The sequence below is a fragment of the Suncus etruscus genome, chromosome 2 (genome assembly GCF_024139225.1).
Source record: "Suncus etruscus isolate mSunEtr1 chromosome 2, mSunEtr1.pri.cur, whole genome shotgun sequence".
In the NCBI taxonomy this organism is placed as follows: domain Eukaryota; kingdom Metazoa; phylum Chordata; class Mammalia; order Eulipotyphla; family Soricidae; genus Suncus; species Suncus etruscus.
Window position 1 is genome coordinate 90,417,723 of NC_064849.1, and position 18,041 is coordinate 90,435,763.

At 42.9% G+C, this 18,041-nt stretch overlaps 1 protein-coding gene across 1 annotated transcript in view; it reads left to right on the forward strand.

Annotated features, from left to right (window-relative positions):
- SEMA5A (semaphorin 5A) overlaps positions 1-18,041 on the forward strand; it is a 450,728-nt gene that overhangs the window by 112,344 nt on the left and 320,343 nt on the right. Inside the window, exon 2 of the mRNA XM_049767907.1 lies at positions 12,383-12,481. The gene's annotated coding sequence lies outside the window, so the exon portion shown is untranslated. The remainder of the gene's footprint in view (positions 1-12,382; positions 12,482-18,041) is intronic.

The window sequence follows — 18,041 nt, forward strand, 5'->3', positions numbered from 1 at the left end:
AGCGGTGTTTGCCTTGCAAGCAGCCAATCCAGGACCAAAGGTGGTTGGTTCAATGATTCTAATCTCTGTTAAACATTATGAAAATGTGTAACATAATCTAGTCAATCTTTGCATAAGTGATGTGAATTTTTCCTACTAGACATTTGTAATAAAAATGGTGGGCCCGGAGAGATAGCACAGCGGTGTTTGCCTTGCAAGCAGCCGATCCAGGACCAAAGGTGGTTGGTTCAAATCCCGGTGTCCCATATGGTCCCCCGTGCCTGCCAGGAGCTACTTCTGAGCAGACAGCCAAGAGTAACTCCTGAGCACCGCCGGGTGTGGCCCAAAAACAAAAACAAAAAAAACAACAAAAACAAAAACAAAAAAAAAAAAAAAGAAAAGTTGTGTTGTGTGTGTGTGTGTGTTTTCTGGTGTAATTCTGTTGGATTTGCTGCCTCCACTTGCTCCCACCCTCTTCCCCTGACAGCTCCTGCTTTTTAGCTGCCATGGCGCCTGCCACTTGCCTTTGTTGCAAGAGAGACTCAGGACACTTCTGAGGATTAGGACTCAGGCTTACATTTTGTTTCTTAGCAGAGCTGGGACACAGCTTCTCTTTCTTTCTTTTTGTTTTGTTTTTGGGCTACACTTGGCAGTGCACTCTAAAATTACTCTGCACTCTAAAATTACTCCTGGCAGACTGGTGGGACCATATGGGATGGCTGTACTGAACCCACGTCAGCCACATGCAATGCAAACACCTTACCTGCTGTGCTATGGCTTTGGCCCTTACAGTTCCTCTTTCACATGGGGCAACTGAATACTCCAGACTCACCAAGCAGTAAATGGTGATTCTACAGGGAGACAATATCTTGGAATCAGAATTTCTGCATCACTGGAAGCCTAGTAGTTACTAGGAATGAAAAAAAAAAAAAAGAGATTGCAATGCAGTGCAGAGATTGGAGGGGATTTCTTCGTGATTTTACCAAATTCTAAAACTCCTTTGAAGTTCTCACATGAAGTGACACCTCTACCCTCCATTTTGCCTAACCCTCATGCCCCCCCCCCCCCATTCTGTCAGTTTGAGGCACAAATAAGATAAGGCTCACCTTATCTCTGCTTTTTGGTTCCCAATGTTAGTGGTACTTAAACTTTCCTTTCATGTTGTGCCCTGGGTCCCTTGAAAGTTCTCAACTGACTTATCAGCACCTGGTCCTTGTGTGAGAATTAAGTATTCCAGGGAATCAAGAGTGTTCAGAGCCAGACTTGGCAGAACATTTTGGAGGTACATTCTAGAACATTCTGGAAAGAATATTGGAGGAAACTTTTTGGTACCTAACTTTCCTTCATGACTCTGAGTTTAGTTTATCATTCCTAGAAGTTTTTCTGATTTTTTTTGTGTGTGTGAAAACAAGAGTGGGTTTCCCAACTTGGATTTTTGTGATTGTGATAGAAAAAGCTCTCCTGGAACGTGAAAAGTAATATATATGGGCATTGCTTTATGAGTTCATTTCCTCACTCTATGGGCATAAATTGGTGAATTCTATTATTTCTGCTTATTTTCTCTTTGCAGTTGGGAAAATAAGCCCCACCAAAACCCCCCAACAAAAATCTATTTTTTTTTTCTAGAAGATAGGAGTCATAATTCTCAAGTTCTAATCACAGGGGCATGGTAGGGTTATTCGAAACAATGAAATAACAAACTTTGAGTTCTACTATTAGATGACTTATGTGGATTGCTTCTGTGTTTTAAACAGCTCCAGTTAGTCATGATAAGATAAGACATTCACCCTACGGGGCTGAAATGACAGCAAAGAGAGTAGGACATTTGCCTTGTATAAGGCTGACCTGGGTTCGATCCTCAGCATCTCATATGGTCCTCTCAGTCTGCCAGGAGTTATTTCTGAGTGCAGTGCCAGGAGTAACCCCTGAATACTACCTAGTGTGGCTCCAAAACAAGAACAAAACAAAAACAGAACAAAACAGTCATAGTGAATTGGAGCAAACATCCCCAGCCATTTTGTATTGGTTTGATTTCTCTCCTTCAGGAATATTAGATGTTATGCTTTCTTATGGCCTTACCCTGCCCCTATGATTAGGACTTGAGAATCATGACTCCTAGTTTATGTGGGTGGGGTCTATGTAGCAAGAACAATGCTTTCTAAGTCTCACCTCCTGAATAGAGGATGTCAGCAGGACCCTGTGTGCTGTGTCTGGGGTTTGTGTGTGTGTTGGGAATTGGAATTACTGGGAATATCCTACCCCAAATGTACTGAGATTCGGGCAGCTCTTTAGACTGTAATAAACATCCCTTACATGGAGAGAGTGAGGTCCAGGTCTAGTTCCTATTATCTAATGAGAACGTGAAGGCTTCCTGCCAGATGGATGCCAGCTCCTTCTGTATTCAGCAGGTAACCTTCCTCACTGCCCTGTGGCCCTTGGTGCCTGCACACTGTCCAGATTTCAGGGATTTGTGAGTGGGGGAAAAAAGTCTGACAAATGAGAGTTCTCTGCCTTAGTGGGCAAAGGAACAGCAGGCAAGATGGGCTTGTCCAGTCCTTCAGAAGTGAGAAGGCTAGTGATTTTGTATTTCTGGTCTTTCAAGTACCTACCCTGAGATATGACTGCTTCCCCATGAACAGGGCATATATGTGTTCTACTCAGTCTTTAGACTTGGTCCCCTGGCATTCTCTCTGTCCCCCTCCACCCCAAGAGCAGCCTACTCTCCTTTCTCCTGGAGCCCATGCTCACTACATCTCTGGTGCACAGGAAATTAGCTGACACTGGACCTTGTTCCCAGGGCATCCACTGGGCCCAGTTCTTCATCCACCTCATCCAATAAACAGCCTGTTGGATGCTTGTGCCCTTGTAAGCACATTGTTGAGTAGGTAGTTGACACGCTAGCTTTGACCTCATGACCATCCAGATGTTCCCCAATGACAGATTTTTTAAATAATTAATTCATTTAAGCACTCTGGATACAAAATGGTTCATGATTGAGTTTCAGTTATAGAATATGCCCAACCTTCACCAGTGCACATTTCTTGCCACCAATGCTTCCAGTTCCCCTTGCTTGCCTCTAAAACAGATATTTTACTTCTTTATCTCTTTTGATTATTATTTTATATATATATTTTTATTTTATTTATGGGCATACCTGGCAATGCTCAGGGATTACATTTGGCTCTGAACTAAGAACCCTATGGGAATTCCGGGATCAAACCCAGGTTGGCTTTATGCGAGACAAATGCCTTCCCTGCCGTACTATCACTCCAGCTCCTCTCTTTTCCTTGTAGACACTGTGAATTGCACTATTGTTAATGAATGGATACCATGCATTTCACTTTATCTTTTTAGTACTCAGTTCTTACCCCTAGTGATCAGTTCCAACTATCATTATCACAGTGGTCTCTTCTCTGCCTTAAACTCACTTTCCTCTCCTTGTGACAAGCTTTCTACCATGTACTCATCCTTCTGATCCTCATCTCTATTGTGCTCTGGATATTATTTCCATCTGTTTTTTTATATCCCACAAATCAAAGATTATTCTATGCCTATTCCTCTTCATCTGACTTACTGTCAGTATACTACTCTGCATATCCATCCATGTATAAGCGAATTTCATGACTTTACTTTTCCTAATAGCTGAGTAGTATTCCATTGTGTAGATGTACCACAGTTTCAGCATCCACTCACTCATCTGTTCTTGGGCACTTGGGTTGTTTTCATTTTCTGGCTATTGTGAATAGTGCTGTGATAAAGATAGGGGTGCAGAGGGTTTTTCTGCATGGTCCTATGATGTATTTTTGTGCCCAGATGCATTTGTAAATACAGAGTCTCTGAATACTGGAGAAGGAGATATTATTTTTCTCATGAAGATCCAGATGAAATGATGAATACCAGAGTGAGCTGAGTCCTCTGGTCCTCAGAATCCTGAGGTGAGAGCTATTTTCTACAGCTATTTTCTGGAATCTCTTACAATCTTCCTTCATGGAAGGTGAGGAAAGCAGCTCTTTGGGGAGCCTCTGGGCCTGCTTCTGTCATATTATTGGACTGTAGACTTCCATGGCTCTGAGTTCCCAGTTTTCTTTATTTCCTCCTCTTTTCTCCCTTCTTGGCTTTCTTCTTCCCTACTTCCTTCCAATTCTTCCTCCTACCAACCTCTCCCTCCTCCCTTTTTCCTCCCTGTATCCTTTCATCTCTCCTCTCCCTCTCTCTATCCTCCCTCTCCTCTCTGTCTTCCTGTCTCTTCCTCCCTCCCTCCATTCTTATCTCCTTCTTTCCATCCCCACTTCTCTCCCTCCCTTCTTCCTTCCTTTCTTCTTTCCTTCCCTCCCTCCATCTTCCCTCCTCCTTCCCCTCCCTCCTTTCTTCCTTTCTTTTTCCCTTCCTCCTCTTTCCTTTCTTCTTTTCTCATCCCTTGCCTTTCCTCCATTTTCTCCCTTTCTCCTTCCTTTCCACTCTTTTCTCCTTTCTTATTTCCCTCACTCCTCCCTTCTCTCACTTCCCTCATTACCTTTATCCCTATTTCTCTCTCCTTTCTACCCTCCTTCCCTCTTCTCCTTTCCTTTCTTCTTTCCATTTCTCCTTCCTCCATTCCCTCTCCCTTCTTTTCATTCCTCCTCTTTCTTTTCTTACCTACTTTCTTTCCTTTCTGCCTCTGTCTCTCCCTCTCTTCATCCTTCCTCCCACTCATCTCCCTCTCTTAGTCCCTCCATCAGTCCCTAGGTGTCCTGCAGGAGCATCAGGGGCCCTGGCTAATCTGAGATGCCCCTTTCACAGGAGGCACATTCCATCTGTGGCTGTCACTCAGCTGCCATCCTGGCTGCCAGCTTCTGTTAGGAGGAAGCACTGCATTGAGATTTCCATGCTCTTAGCTCCAGGAAAGCTTTTGGCTTCCTCCCAGTAGCCTGCGAAAGCACATTGGAACCCTGGGCCCAGCGTCTTCCCTGATTCAGCCCAATGAAGCTGTCTTCCGCAGTGACAGTTTCTGGGTGCCTGTCCTGGCAAAAAACCAAATGCGTCCTTGACACTTCTCTGTCTCAAGTCTTCTGTAGGTTCATTTGGGGAGCACCAAACAGAGCCCACACTGAGCCCTGAGGACAAGACTGAGCATGGAGAGGGCTGATTGCAGGCCGAGTTAAAACTATGTTCAGTAGATGATACCAGTGACTCGATTCTTGGTTCAGACTTCAGCTGTCTATGCCTCCACCATTATGTTTTCTTCCTCTGTCTACTACAGAAACCAGCAGTGCTGGGGGACCCTGCCCTGGGCAGCAGCTCCCCTTTGTCCTAGAACCTTTATCTTCCTAGGATGAAACATTCCATAGGAAGTGGAATCTCTCTCAATCTTATTTCTTGTCCTTTGAAACAGCCCTTGTATACAGCAGAATGTGGACTTGTGGGAAATTGGATTTGGATTGGTTTGGGTGCTTGGGTCATGTCCATGTTGCTGGGGGAAAGAGGGCGAAGGGGCCATTTCTGAGGCTTTACTAAAGGGTTGAATCCAAAATGCTAAGGGGACCACATGATGCCAGGATGATACACACTGAGCCTCCAGCATGCAAAATTATGCTCCAGCCCTGCAATGTCTCCCCAGCTCCTAGGGCTTTTGGATTGAAGGGGTGAGGAGTGCACTTATCAGGGAATATATACTAACCATCCTGCACCCCTCCACACACAGGGTAGTGTTGGTTTACCCTAAGAATTTTTCAACAAAGCGCTGGCCCCCGAGGCCCTTGCTGCTGTTCTGCTGTGTAACTTGTTCATGTTTTCAAATGGGACCTGATTTGAGAAAGGTGAGGTCATCAGAAAGGCACCAAGCTCTTCTCTCTAGAATCTTCTAGCAATTGAGGCAGTGAGCAGTTTGAGGGGGAGAAGGCATTTTGTCCCCACACAATAGTGGGTTTTATCAGGTCCTCACACAAGGCTGACAGCTCATTGTTTCTGATTTAATTTCCCCAGTGTCTAATGAAGTGAGGCATAGATGGGCCAGCTTGTAATTAGGTGATGGTCTTTGTGAGGGTGGTGAAAGGTGAGACCCACACAGTTTTCATTATTCTCAGAGATGAGGAGCCTAGAGAAGGGATTGTGGACAGGCACTTCCGAGTTTAAGGCATGATTCTACCTAATGGAGCTACCTTGGCCCTTTTGCCTTTGTGGGCGTTTCAAACACTTTTGCAAAGTGCTGCCCTTGGAGAGGAAATTTCTCCTTCTTGGGGACCCTCTTAGTTCTATAGAAGAAAGGGCTGCTGGGGATTCTAGGGCTGTTTTGCGCGCGCGCGCGTGCGCGCGCGCGCACACACACACACACACACACACACACACACACACACACACACACACACACACACACAATATGGTTGTTATTAAAGTGCTCCTTTGAAAGTCAAGAATGAAAAAAATCTACTAAGTTTCTACCTTGTTGGCAAATGATAACTTTGGGCAAGAACTTGGTGCTGAAAGGTCATAAGGTGTTTGGCAGGATACCCCCTCAGTGGCAAGATTGCAAACCACAACCTCTAAAAGAAAAAAAGTGGGGGGGGGCAGAGACAGATAGACCCCAGAGGCAGGCAGAGAGAGAACAGGACGGAAACTGAGGACATCGGTGATGGGAAATGTACAGTGATGAAGGTTATTGGACATTGTATGACTGAAACTCAATCAAAGACAATTTTGTAACTGTGAAGGAAAGAAAACCACAACTATATGTTGAACAACTTTGTCACCATATTGTTCAAGTAGAGTAATTAATTTAAAAAGATGATAACCACAACAATAACAAAGAAACTATCTTGGTTTTCTGGTGCTCTGTGACTTCAAACAAACATTTCTCCAACTCTTTTTTTTTTTTTTTTTGGTGGTTATTTTTGGGTAGGACCACAGCCAGTCATTCAGGAGCTATTTCTGGCTCTGTGCTCAAGAGTCATCGCTAGGGTCATTTAGGGGCCCTCCTGTTGTGCTGGGATTGGAAGCAGTTAGTAGAAAGCAAGCTCCTTTGAACAGACAAGTTTTTGTTAGATGTGTTATTGTGAATCAGTAGAACTTAGAGGCTGCTTTAAAAAAAAGAAAGCCTGAGACACCCTTCTCCTTTGGAGATTTTAGGGTACAAAGGCTGGATCAATTGAGCTGTCAGAATGAAAGCTGGGCTCATGCAAATTAACCATTTGTGCACAGACCTCAAAATTGCCCCCTTGCAAAGACTGCCTGCCCTTTGAAAATAGGGCCAGTGGTGGCAGAAATGGCTGTACATCTCAGTGTCCTAAGGGAGCTTGCCTTAGAAATTGCCCATTTGCACCCTTTGCTTAGTTTCTGGCAACTGGTTTGTGTTAACAAAGAAACAGTTTGTACTTCTCTTCCTCTTGGCTCCTGTGAGTCTGAGCAGCTCGGCACAAGTTGCGTTGTCTCCTGTGGAAGTCAAAAGAATTAAGGATTTTTGACTCCCCCTTTATGAGGGAACCAAAGCAAGAGTCAGGCTCAGGAGCCTGCAGTGCCCCTGGGCTTTCATGCTCATCAAAGGACAAAATCCGAGACTCAATCAATGCACGGCCATTGGGTTTTCTTTCTTGCCTGGTGCCATAAGGATTAGTCACCACTGTGAAAATTGAACCCCCAGTTTGTTTCTGCCTCTCCATATTGTAGGTTTCAACCATGTTCAATATTCCTAAACTATCACCATTCACCCTGGTGGGGAATAGAAGCCAGAATGTGGATCTGATTGGAAAATTCCCAAAGGGAAGCAGAATCTTGTCCTTGTCTGTTGCCACACCACAAAGCTGGACTCAGTTTTCAGAAGTGTCTTCTCCCCTGATGAGACTCTGCTGGTCTTTGTCTCATTGGATTGTGTCACTGTGACCCCTGTGTTGGAGAACTTCAGGTGCCCTTATTTAGGGCAAAAGAAGCCCGAGATTCAAAGAAGGGAAGGATTTTTCACATTTATTTGCCTTGGGTCTCTTCTCAGGGCTCAAGGCTATGTTATATTTGATCAGCACCACGATTTGGGCCACAGATTATGAACTAGCAGGTTATGAACAAGATTATTTCCCGTTTGGAAAAAGCTTATCTGATGGGCACATTCCTTGAGGGCATGTCGGCCCTTAGTTGGGAAGGAATATGTGGGAGGGAAAGTGAGTCCAAATATCATCCACTCATTGCAGGGGTATAAAACTGTAGATTGGCAACTCTTAGGACCAGAATTTCATTTGCCCCATCCATCTACCAGAATTTTATTTGCCCCATCCATTGTTGCACCGTCTATTTTGTATAACATCTAGAACATTCAACAGCTTGGTTTAGGTTCAGATGCTATTGCAGCCACAGACTCTGGGGTGCTCAGCTGGATTCCATGTGCTATTTCTGCAGGTAAAATAGGATTCATGCAAAGAAGAAAATGAAGTTTTCAAAGAGGGAGCCCCCACACCACAAACCCGTTTAGCCATTCTGAGTTCACATATTAGCAAGTCTGAGAGTTGAAAATGGCCACATTTGCGTGGCCACCTCTAAATCAGCCAACTATTCTACCTTCAGAAAACTCATGATGTCTTAAATGTCAATCTTGACCACTCTCTAGTAGGTCCAGCTTTCTGCATTCTCTCTTTGGAGAGATCAAGATGAATTTGCTTCACAGCCAGTGAATCTGCTTCACTGGCTTCTGACACTAGAGTGGAGAACTACTGAAGGGCATTTCATGAGTGACCCTGAATATTTTCATTTTGTGGATGCATTTCTGTGTAGAGACCACTTTGAGGCCTGCAGAGAAACATCAACTTCTCAGAAGGGAGGCACTTAGCTTTGAAGGGGACACACAGCTTCCAGCAGAAAGCTCCTAGGAAAAGCATTCAGTTGTTTTGGAATGGTTTACTCTGGTCTACAGAGCTGCAGGTATTCTAGAAGGTTCGAAGTGAGCATCATACCCAGACTTAGGAGGACATTTCTTCTACAGACAACAAGATGAAAGGCACAGGCTTGTATGCAATGAAACTGAGCCAAGTAGAGGCCCATTGTCTGGGTTCTGGTGCAGTGAAAGGCTCCCTTTTAAATAGTCTATACTCATGCTTTTAGGAACATTGGGGTTAATGATTTAGGGAGCCTGCAGGGAAGCTGTGCTCATTGGTAGAGAGATGGAGGCCACAGGGAGGTAGGCTTGGAGATGGAACGTTGTGTGCTTGAAACCCTGTTGGAAACAATTGTTGTAAACAATTGTGTCTAAAAATGACTAAAATAAGTATGTATTCCATTCTTCAGTGTGCTGAGCTTCCAGGGTTTGGTCATTTCTTTATATTGGGGCTTTTTTATCTTTTGATTTTCTTTTCAATATTTTAGAAAACATGTCTCCGTGACTGTTGCTAGATGTGTTAATTTTTTTTATTTGTTTTTGTTTTGGGTTATACCGAGTGGTGTTCAGGGTTTCCTCCTAGGTCTCCATTTAGAAATTACTTCTGGCAGGAAGTATATGGATGCTGGGGATTGAACCCAGTTCAGTTGTATGCAAGGCAAACACCTGAACCCATGTGCTATCCAAGACTTATACTCTATTAACTTAATTTTGACCAGACTGGAAAAGACTGGGCAAGCTTGGCTTCTTGAAGTGGTTGTGTCTTTAGCTTTCACTCAATATTTTCCACACAACCCCCCTGTACCTCTGGCCTCAATGGAACACCCCTTGGGGTAAGTGGGAACCCTCTCTGATTGTAGGTCCTCAGGCTATATGTGGCCATGACAAAGTGTTCATCATTGTTTGCATCACTGTTAAAGCAGACACAGTTAAGGGGCAGGGCTCTGTCCTTGGAACTGGTTTCCAATTGGACTTCTGTTTTTATAGGAAAACAGAGTGTCCTACATTCCTGTGATCACTGATCTGAGCATTCTGTCACTGAGTGGTGCCTTTTTAGTTTTTCAGCCTAAAGCAGGGCCAGAAGCATGTGGCCGTGCAGGCTGCCTGGTTTCAGCAATGTTTTCTCTTGCTGCTTTAGTTAGTGGTGGTGGCGGCAACAATGCCAGATTCTCACTGTGTCCTTGTGGGTCTCCTCTCCTTGGCACTGGGGTGAGCGGTGTTCTCATCAAAGGACTACATCAGCTAACTGGTGACCTGAAGGAGGGAGAACAGCTGGGCCTCTGGACCCGATGAACCATCTCTATTTCTAATGTACTGTGATAGTGGTAATTGTCAAAATGGTCAGATCTCACAGTAGAAACCAATGAATGGGTCCAACTTTATGACTTGTATTTTGATGAGGACTAAAAGCAAGCATAAGGACTTTTTAATGACAATAAAACATCGGATTGTGGGGCTCCAGAGAGGAAGTCGGTGCATTTAAACAAGTCTTTTAATAAAGACCCGACTTGCGTATTGTTGCCGTACCCATAGGACACATTGTTGGTGTTGTTAGACAGAAATTGGCTGCTCCTGAGACTTTTTCTGGACTTCGAGCACCTCCTTACCTTGGGGAGCATGCTCTGATCCCCCTTTTGGCCTCAAGGATTTACATCTGGACCTCTTTCCTTCCAAAAGATGATGTCAGGAAGTTTGAGTGCAGCTGGGACTAAATGAGATGGAGGATGCTATGTTTCAGGAACATATCCCTGAAAGCGCAATTCTGAATGCTTTGGATCACTCTCTCCCCATGAATTTACCCAACACCTGTCCCAGAGGCAGAGAAGTGACAACGTCGCTGAAAGTTCTCTCTGGTCTCTGACCCCTTCAGATTTCCAACTGGCATTTCAGTAGTTTGAATTCCTTGATTTCCAGATGTCTATTGTTCAGTGTGCTGTGTGCAGATGGCCCTTTGGATAATTGAAGCAAAAAGTGTGGGAATCATGGCTAGAGCCATGGCCAGAAGGTTCCAGAATATTCTGGGAAGTTCTCCCCATTTCTTCATCATTCTCAGCTGTGACTATGTGCTTTTGTGGGGTTAGTCAATACCAATGATGTGCTCCAGGTTAAGGCAGCCAGGAACTGGGGATCAGAAGGGCGTAGACAGAAGAAAACTGAAATAAACCTCATCAGACAATGTGTGAAGGCCCAGGTGTCCTTAGCTAATGAGGGACATATAAATGACTTACATGAATGAGGTATGGAATGTAACCCCTTTTTCCCCACATATGACACTTTTTCTTCTAAGAAGGCTGAAGAGTTACCCCAGTCTTTTCATTGGACGATTATATCAGATTTGCAGGATGATTATATGTTAAATTAAAAGAGAAGATTGGATGGTTTTACTGTATTTCAACAGTTTGGTCTTTTTTATGGCTTATAGTATTTTTTTTTAACCTATCGCACAGCAAATAAAATTACTCATAAATAAAAATACAAACTCATGTTTCTGGTTTAGTTTTATTATAATTACTTTATTTAAGCACCATGGTTTCTTTTTTTTTCTTTTTTGGTTTTGGGACCACACCCGGCAGCACTCAGGAATTACTCATGGCTCTGTGCTCAGAAATCGCTCCTGACAGTCTCAGGGGATCATATGGGGTGCTGGGGATTGAATCCTGGTTCATCCCAGGTCATCTGCTTGTAAGGCAAATGCCCTACTGCTGTGCTGCTTCGGCCCCTACAAAATTATTTATGATTTTCAGTCATATTATGTACCACCCTTCACCAGCACACATTTCTCCCCATTAATGATCCCAGTTTGCATCCCACCATTGTCCCTGCTTTCTTCTGGGGAAGATATTTTACTTCTTTCTCTTTCTCCGCTTCCTCCCTATTTAACACTGTGGTTTGCACTATTGTTAATGAAGGGGTACTATGCATATCACTTTATCTCCTTTTAGCACCCAGTTCATGTCTGAGTGATCAGTTGCAACTCTCATTGTCATAGTGGTCTCTTCTCTGCTCTCACTGCACTCATAGCTTTTTTGTGTCAAGTTTCCTGCTATGGACCTGTCCTCTGGCCCTCATCTCTATTTCTCTGGATATTGTTATCTGGTCTATACAGTTTTTATACTGTTTACCTCTATCTCTTCCTCTTGAAATGCAGTACTTACTCGAGTTTTTCCCAAGTGGCACGAGAGGGACAACACCATAAATAGATTAAATTTTTACAACAGACCTGGATTTGATTCCCAGTCTACTCAATGTAATTAAATAGAAGCGATGACTGGTGGATATAAAAATGTTTCCATGAGATGAGCTTTCCTGTGTAATCAATGTTTGGGTATTTTTCCTCTCCTTTTGTGCTGAGGAATAGAAGCCCATGGTACCTGGGGTAGTGAGATAGGGCCTTAGATGTGGGATCTTTCTGAGCTGCCTTGGGTCACTGTACTTTCAATTTTGCATTACTGAAGCACTTGGCACTGTTTATACAGGACTCTCATGAGACTTTCTAGAATTATTAAGCAACGATCATAGACCACAGACTTTTTAAAAGGTGCTAATTGAATCTTTTTCTTTTCTCTTTTGAAGTGTTGCTGTGTGAGAATTGGACTTTCACTGCCCAGTGGTTGTGGCCCCTTCTTGTGATTCATGACTGAGGAAACAGGACCATTACCTTTTTCCAGCTTGGTGAGTAAAACATCCAGAAGGGAAAGTAAAAGAGCCAAATGGGGATGTTTGGAGATGGGGTTTAGTGAAAGCCTTTTTGTTCCCTGTTTAAAATGGTGGTGAAGGAACCATTTTTAGTACAGGATTTAATGTGCTTGCCTTAAACAGATACCTATGTTTAATCTGTGGAACCACATTTCTCTGAGTACTGCCAGGGTTAAGCCATGAGCACCATTAGATATGACCCCAAACCTAAAATAGGTGGCAAATGAGCAGATTTTTTACAAGGTGCATTCTCTATTTATAAGGCGGTTTTGGGCTGTTGGCCTGCCTGAAGAGGAGACACTGCACCCTCTGGACCATACTGCCTTGCCTGCTGCCTGCTTTACATTTTACTCTGTTTTCTGCACCTTTTTTGAGTTCCTGGATCCTTCATCATCATCTTGCTTAGCAGTTCTGGAATTTTCTTTTGGGTAAGGTGCAAGCTCTTTTCAATGTTTCTAGAGATCCTAGATAATCTTCCACATGTTTTCTTGGTTCCTTGGGCCTTTGACCAGACCAAAACTAGGTCACCAATCCCCAGCATCCCATCTATCTCTTTTTGAAGAAAAAAAACATTGATTTGCTTGTTTTTGGTTTTGGAGGCGGTGCTCAGGGGTTACTCCTGGCTTTGTGCTTAGAAATCACTCCGGGGAGGCTTGGGGGACCATGTGGGATGCCGAGACTTAAACCCTGGTCTGTCCTGGTTCAACCATGAGCAAGGCAAATGCCCTACCACTCTGCTATCACTCCGACCCCATCTCATCTAGCTTGTGTGTTTGAGTTTTTCCAAAGATGTACGCATAGACTCTACGCTCTCTGGAGTATTTCTTAACCTTAGTCTTCAGAGTCCTTTCCTCTCCGCCTCCTCTGTGATAACTGTCCAACCTCTGAAAGGAATTGGACTTGATAGAAGGAAGGAAGAGATGTCACATGAAGCCCTCACTTAGCTCTGCATCTTAATTCTTGGTTTTTTAGTCCTCTTAAGTGCAAAATATAGGGGAAGACTGGCTATATATAATTGGAGAGTAGCATAGATCATGCAGTATTTATAAACAAGATGGAAAACAAAAACATAATTTGGGGGTTAAAAATAGTTATTTCTGAGTTACTGTCAGTGTCTCAGTATCTGAGTGTTGATGGGATATTTTATGTTCTGATATTTGCAATGCTTTTCTAGGTATGTGATTATATAATAGACATAAAACCTATTCCTTGCTTGACGATTCTACTTAGTTGTATTTGGGGATAAAGGCTTAACTTGTCATTGTTAGTAGTGTAATTAATATGAATACTCTGAATGTCTCTTGTGTTCCTTCTGTCCTGTCAGCTGGTCAGCCAGATGTCTGTGAAGCATAAGAACAATCTGGTCTACTTCACGAGCCTTATTCTCCTATTACGAAAGTTCAATCATGGGGACTCGTTTGCTTCCACCTTCCCCATAAGAATGCATGGAACAGGGATGACCTTGCTTTCTCTCTTTTCCTGTCTTTTCTTTATAAGACTTGACATATTTTCTCCCTCATTGAGGTGAGAGTCGGCCAAGCATATTATTGTCCTGAAGGTTCTTGGCTTTATGATGGCTATAAATATTTGTGAATCACAGATGCACTGCAGAGTCCAGCATTCATGTCTGTCCCCCCATTCTGTGTTTAAAGGAGGCTGTGTGTTGTCATTATCAGACAGCTGTTATGGGGGCAGATGTGTGTGGGGTTAATTGCTCGGATTTGAAGAGTTACATGTGCCTGAAGAATACTGACCTTTCAACTGAACCATTTCAACTGAGGTATTTTTTGGTGGAACTTTCCTAGGAACATAACCATGACTTGGTCATTGGGTATTTGGATTTCATGGACTGAGGGTGTTTCTAATCTTGTCTCCAGATTAGAGCTTTGGAGAGACTTCTGTAGCTTCAGGGCTGCAAGCCTAATCAGTTTATGTTTTATCCAGTGAAACATTTCATGTGGTTTTTGTGTGTATCTGTCTCTTTTAACTTCTCAAGCCACAGAAGGATCAGGATCATTTTGCTTCATTGCTTTGCTTAATGCTTAGAGTCTAACCACTGTTGGGTAAAGCAGTGCAGAAAAAGCCAAGGTTGGGAAAGATGGCTAGGAAATTCAGGGAAGTAAATACCACTGCATTTTCATATAACAGCATCTAAAAATAGGAAACCCGTCTTACATTCCCAACATTGAGGAATTTGGCGGGTACCTCAAAGTTGCTCACCATGGCAAACGTTTTCATTTTGATGGGTGGATGGTATTGATTGCATTGCTTGGAGTTTGTAGGCTACCAGTTTTTGAGAACAGTTCCTGGTGATTTGAAGTTGAGTTAATCTGTCCCAGCCAATCACAACAACCCATCTGATGACCTTTGCTTACTTTTGGTTGGGGTAATGGCCCCAGCCTAGATACCACTATTCTATTACTTCTTGCCTACTCAACAATTCTTTTTTTTTTTTTTTTTTTTTTTTTTTTTTATTCCCTTGATGCATTTGTCTTTTTCTGTGACACTGGCTCTTTCCATTAGGAGTGAAAATATCTGCCAATTGTGAAAGATGACCTGTATATCCAGCTCCTACCCATTTCTTTTCTAAGAAAAATTCAAAGTGCTTGCCTGTGTATGTCTCCTATAATTTCTGTTTTCATTTCCTCTTAAATTCACTTTGTTTTGTTTTTTTTTTTTTTTTTTTTTTTTTTGGTTTTGGTTTTTTGGATCACACCCAGTGGCACTCAGGGTCAGGGGTTAATCCTGGCTCTGTAAACAGAAATAGCTCCTGGCATGCACGGGGGTGAGGTGGGGTGGGGGACCATGTGTGATGTGGGGATTTTAACCACCATCCATATGCAAAGCATGCAATGCCCTACTGCTGTGCTATCTCTCCAGCCCCTTGAATTCACTTTGATTAATATTTTTTCCATTGAATCTGATCCCTAGTTGGAAGTCATTGTCTAGCAGCTCCTTGCATTATTTTAAGAACTTTCAATTTATTATTATTATTGTTGTTGTTGTTGTTGTTGTTGTTGATGTTGTTGTTGGATTTGGGCCACACCCAGTGGTGTTCAAGGGTTACTTCTGGGTCTGTGCTAAGAAATCACTCCTGACAGACTCTAGGGAACATATAAGATGCAGGAATGAACCCTGAGTCTACCCAGGGTCAGTGCATACAAGGCAAACTACCTAGCACTGTGTTACCTCTCCAGTCCCAGAACTTTCAATTTTATAATACAGATGGAGGAAAGGTCTTAGAAATTTCTTCTGGGATGTTTTAGTAATAACAGTAGTGAAAATGTCAGTTCATATGGTTTAACTTGGTTCTGCAATTATGTCTGACCAAACATCCCTAACATTGACCATTTTAATGCTAGAGGCTGATTAATGAGGACTCTTGATGTGGCAATAACACTTTTTTCTGAATCCAGTTGTATAAGTTACTGGTATAAATATTCCCTGATCACTTACCAGCTATGGCCCTCCAGGTTTGGATGGAAAGAGAAGCCTTGAGCCTCTTATTTTGTGTAACTCAACAACTCTTTTCAATAGAAGCAAGTGGGTTGAGTAAGATTCTCTAAATTTTGGTTTTGTTTTGTTTTGTTTTTGTTTTTGGGTTACACCTGGGGTTGCTCAGGGATCACTCCTGGCTCTATGCTCGGAAATTGCTCCTGGCAGGATCAGAGGACCATATGGGATGCCGGGATTCGATCTGCCGCCCTTCTGCATGTAAGGCAAACACCCTACCTCCATGCTATCTCTCCAGCCTCTAGAGAGAACATTTTATAAGGGAGTGCTAAAATTACTTAGTCATAATTTACATAATGGCTGAAATCATTGGCTATTATTCCAGGTGCTATTCTAACTGCTTTGCAAAAGCTTTGCTCATCCTCTACCATGCAGAGCAGCAGGCTCTATTATTCCCAATGTAGAGCTAAGTCAATGGAGGTATGTGGTGGTTAAGTAACTGAGTGCTCAGGAAGGTTACTCAGGGGATGCCTATGTAGATGGCTTGTGGCTAATAGCTAGCTTCCTCAGCCAATTTGTGATTTTCTTTCTGTATTCCTAAAGCTCGCTGTGGGAATCCCTGTGGTAGAATATTCAGGAATAAAATTTGAAAGCGAGAAAACCCACCTGCAAAATAAAGCAACTGTAAGTTTCTGCCAGTTGTTTTTTGGTGTTATTTCACTGAGCTGGCGAATATTTGGAGGATTGGGATCCAGTCATTATGTAACTTCCTAGGAGGAAAAAAATGACTGGTAAATCTCAGAATAAAATATCCCTTAGGGACAAACATCTGTATAAACAATTGGTGCCTCTGAAGCATGTCCTCCTTCCATAAGGGTCACCAGAACTAGCAGTTCTTTCCCAGTTTTGCTTTGATCTCAAAGCATGTTTCTGTCTTTGTTATAAACAATGGCACCTTTTCTTAAAAACTGCAAGTATCAATGAGAACTAACCCCCTTTCCAAACAAGGTTTTGTTTTGTTTGTTTTTGGAGTCATGTGTGGCTGTATTCAGGAATAACCCAATATAGTGTTCAGGGAACTAGGAAATGCTGGTGATTTGGACCAGGACATGTCTCATTCAAGGCAGGCACTTTATATCCCTGTATTCTCTCTTCAACCCACTCAAACAGGTGCTTATTAGTCACATAGAATGTGGGGAAACTTCTTTGGCATTGGAGATACACTAGCAGTCAAGGTGGGCCCCTGACACTCTCAGAACTTGCACACTCTGACTAGAGTTAGACCACAAACAATAATTACATGCCAATGGAAAAGACTTACATCTTTTAGAGGTGAGTGCTGGGAAGAGAATTCAAAGGATTGTGTGTTGAAAAATAGAGGCAACGTTGGACCCTGTCTCTGTGGAGGGAAGGTCAAATCAGTGTGAGCTGAGGCCAAGGACTTGGGCAAGAGTTAGACAAGGTAGGATTTTGTATGATGGAACTATAGTGGAATGTACATGAGAGGGATTGGAAATCCATTGGAGAAGCAGTGCAGGGCAGTCCATATCTTAAAATAAACAATTCAGTTTTTGTTGGGAAAATGATTATCATTGGGAAATGATCCCTTCTTGTGACTAGCAAAACAGGAATTGGGAAAATCAGCAGAGATACCACAGATGCCTGGGTATGGTGTGAGAGTGATGGAGAACAGAGCACTGTCAGGAAAATGCTGGATTAGTAGTATTTTAGAAATTGCATTAATGCAACTCTGAGGTCTTGGGTTGTGGGGAAGATGGGAAGGGAAATGTAATATGGATACTTAATTTTAGACCTGAATATATTGGTTGTTACAAATCACTTCCCAGAGACATAAATTCTGGGGAGGTAACTGCAGGCTTTGGAGGGAAGAACATGAATTTATTCTCTTTGGTGCATGTGAATCTTGTGTTCAGCTTTCATTTTTCAGGGAGCTGGAAGATTGGGGGATTGGTCTTCTTCTGGTGATTTGTGATTGATTATGATGAGAGGTGACTGTTTGAAGAACTATCATCACCTATAGTTAGTCTTTAAACAGTGCTGTAGAGAAAAGAGGGCGTATCAG